At 45.7% G+C, this 3,384-nt stretch overlaps 1 pseudogene; it reads right to left on the reverse strand.

The window, feature by feature from the left end:
• Nucleotides 1-1,564: 1,564 nt before the first annotated feature.
• LOC144672620 (DNA polymerase epsilon subunit 3 pseudogene) lies at nucleotides 1,565-2,015 on the reverse strand (annotated as a pseudogene).
• Nucleotides 2,016-3,384: the final 1,369 nt, after the last annotated feature.

Raw genomic sequence — 3,384 nt, forward strand, 5'->3', positions numbered from 1 at the left:
ACCGGGATCTGGATCGTGAGCTGAAATTGGCTGAAGAATTAATGGCAGTACAAAATGACCCGTAGACGAGAGCCCTGGGTATCGGCCTCGTTGAAAATACAACAGAGACTCTAATAACTGAAGGCAGAAAAGAGAAAACTGGCAGGAGGTCCAGGAAAGAGAGAGATCCACTGCAAAGACTGAAGCAAGGACTCAAAGAAGAAAACGGGCAGCTAAGAAAGCCAGAGTCAAGGCCACTCAGGACCTTTACAAAACAGATAAAGGGAAAAGAGCACAGCAAATCATGGGTGCGCCGTCCACCCGGGAATGTTCACTCAGCAAAGCTGAACTTGAACAGAGTTTCACCAGTAAACTCTCAAATCTGAATAATAAAGCAAACCTCAACAAGTTTGCACAATACAAAGGAAGGAGAGATATGATTCTTTGAATGAACCCATACGAAGGGAAGTAGTAGAGGCTGCGATTGAAGGCAGTTGACATCATGGATACACAGGTAGTATACAAGACAGGCTCCTCCCACGTCTCGTCTCTCCCTCTGGCTTAAGTCAGGTTCCATCCCGAGAGTTCTGAAAAAGAGTTGCACAGTTCTCCTTCCTAAATCAGACAACGCCGAGAAGCTGAATAACGGACAACTGGGCAACCAATCACAATCGGCCCAATCCTACTGCAGCTCTATCAAAATCATTGCCAGATGATTGAGTGAGGCAGTACAGATCAACCCTCGGCAGAATGGGTTTCTGGTGGCGTCCCCAGGCTGTAACGAAAATGTAGCCATATTGCAAAACGTGAAAGGGGCTAAACATAACAGAAAAGAGCTGGCCGTTGTCTTTGTCGATTTGGCAAAAGCGTTTGATTCAGTCAGGCATACAATGTTTCATGACCTGTGATGGTTTGGGGCTGTCAAAGAGATTCACCTCACTGATTACAGACTTATACTCTGAAACCAGCAGAGTTATAGAGGGCAAAGGCAGTCAGGCCAACCCAATCAATATCGAGAGAGGGGTGAAGCAAGGACCTGCTATCCCCCAATTCTGTTTAACATCACTGTGGACCCTTTGATCTGTTCCTCATAGGAGGCAAAGTTGGGCATCCAGTTGCCCCTTCAGGGAGGGAAGATCAATTGCTCAGCACTGGCATTCACCCATGACATTGCTCTGCTCAGCGACTCCCACGCAGGTACGGTCAAGAGCTTGGCCATCGACCAGGACTTCTGTCAGAGTACAGGCCTAGAAGTGAATTCCGGGAAGACCAAGGGCTTCCACCTCATACGCAAGCTAAGACCTTCCTGTAGAATTTTTTTTGTCTTTTTGAATGCCTTATTCAAAATTTCAATTTTACAAAGAGATGACAAATGATTAACAAATTAGAAAAGGTTTCAATTTCACCCAACTATACAAAAAACAAATAGCACAGTGCAGCTCCACCACTGCCTCCTTGTGATGCCAACTCAATGGCACAAAGTCCTTAAACAGGCCTGTGGAAGCGTATAGGGGTAATCCATGTGATCGTGCCCAAACTCCAACACAGCATCATTCTCAGCCCCTGCACAGCATTCGCAGCCATCTCAATTTTCTACATCCTCTTCCTCGTTTTCTATCTCCTTTTGATCATCTTCCATCATTTTCACCACTTCAGTCTCTTCCTTATTCTCATCTTCCTTGCTCTTGCCATGTTCCTCACTCTCAGGCTTCTTATCCTTCTTCTGTTCTGAAGCTTCTTTCTTTCTTTTCTGCTCTCGCTTGTAAGCTCCCAATGCATCTTTCAGTGGGGTTATGAAGCGATCAAACTCCATCTCTTCCATTTCTGCAAGCGCATCAGAGGCACTGTGTTTTCCTCTTGCTCTTCATTGCAAAGTTATTTGCGCACGAGGTTGCGTAAAGAACGAAGACACTTGCTGCTCGGGATATTGCGCTACGAGCTTCCTTTGAGACATTCTCTCCATCTGGAAGGGCCTCTTTAATAATCCTGGTAATGACTGCATTCAGCAGATTCAAGTCTTCTGGTCTCTCAGCCATCTCTGTCACTTAAACGGACACCATCGAAATCAGTTAAGTTATAATAATTATCGCCGGCTCATTATAATAACCGCTTCTCTGGTTTTCACCACACGCTCACCCACCTGGCTACAACTTTATGGTGAACTGGCAGTTGCGAGACGGCCCCATCTTGTATATAACACCTGGCGACGCAGAGGAATACCTGGGAGCAAGAATCAACCCTTGGGAGTGGGTAGCTGAGGAGCAGTGGGGCCCAAACTTGATTCATGGATCGAGAGTTTGAAGGCGGTAGCACTTCGACCTAACCAGAGGATTGAAATCCTAAAAACTCACATGATTCTGAGAATATACTTCCATTTGATTCTTGCTGAGGTATCCCAGAACACATTGGTCAAGTTCAACCAGACCATCACAAACGCATAAGAAATCCTCCACCTTCCGCTACACGTTACAGACGGAGTACTATACAGCAGTAACAGAAACAGAGGGCTAGCCGTGCTAAAGCTGGAAGTTCAGATCCTTTTGGCTATTATTCGCAAGTTAGAGGCGTTGGAGAGCTGGCCAGACATGGTGACTCAAGCCTCATTCGAATACAGTGTTACCAATAACAAATCAACTGACTCCTTGAGGAACCTTAAAATGCTCCAGGAGATCGAGGACACCCTCAGACAGAAGTACGGAGAGAGAGGGAGCTAAGGTGAAAAGAGCCAAGAGGATATATATCATTGACATGGACTGGGCAGACATTACCCAAATGTCCAGACCCAAACCAGTGAACAGATATGCGGCTTGGAGGGAGGTAGTATACCTAAAGTGGACCAAACTTCAAAGTCAAGGATCAGGCATCAAATATTATGGTAATGACTACACCTCCAACTCCTGGCTCAAAACATGTTTCAATCTCAAAACAAGCCAAACTCATTAATAGTATACTGTTACAGTGCAACCTCTGTAGGGGTGTCCCTGTGTCATGGTGGATCTTGTTGGGCACAGTTAAATCTCGTAGAAGATGAGACCCCATTTGAATCACTGCCTCACAATCTCTGCTAATTGTACGTAAAGGATGCAAGAATCAAGAGACAAAGCCCTGGACCACCTGCAGCAGTTTGTCTCAAAATTCGGCTGGACATCCCACTTAGAACAGAGACTCTTCACGAAGGACTGGACACTCTGGAAACCAGATTTGGTATTCATTAAAGACGGAGCAGTGGCGGTTGTCAATGTTACAGTATGCTTCGAGAACAATAACCTGTTGGAGAAAGCTTGGGCAGAGAAAGAGAAGTACCACCAACACCTGAATGATGAAATAAGAGAACTGACCGGGGGTACGTCAGTCAACTTCTTGGGTTTCATTATGGGAGCAAGAGGAAAGTGGCTTGAAAGGAAC

This window comes from Cetorhinus maximus, chromosome 3, assembly GCF_964194155.1.
Source record: "Cetorhinus maximus chromosome 3, sCetMax3.hap1.1, whole genome shotgun sequence".
NCBI lineage: Eukaryota > Metazoa > Chordata > Chondrichthyes > Lamniformes > Cetorhinidae > Cetorhinus > Cetorhinus maximus.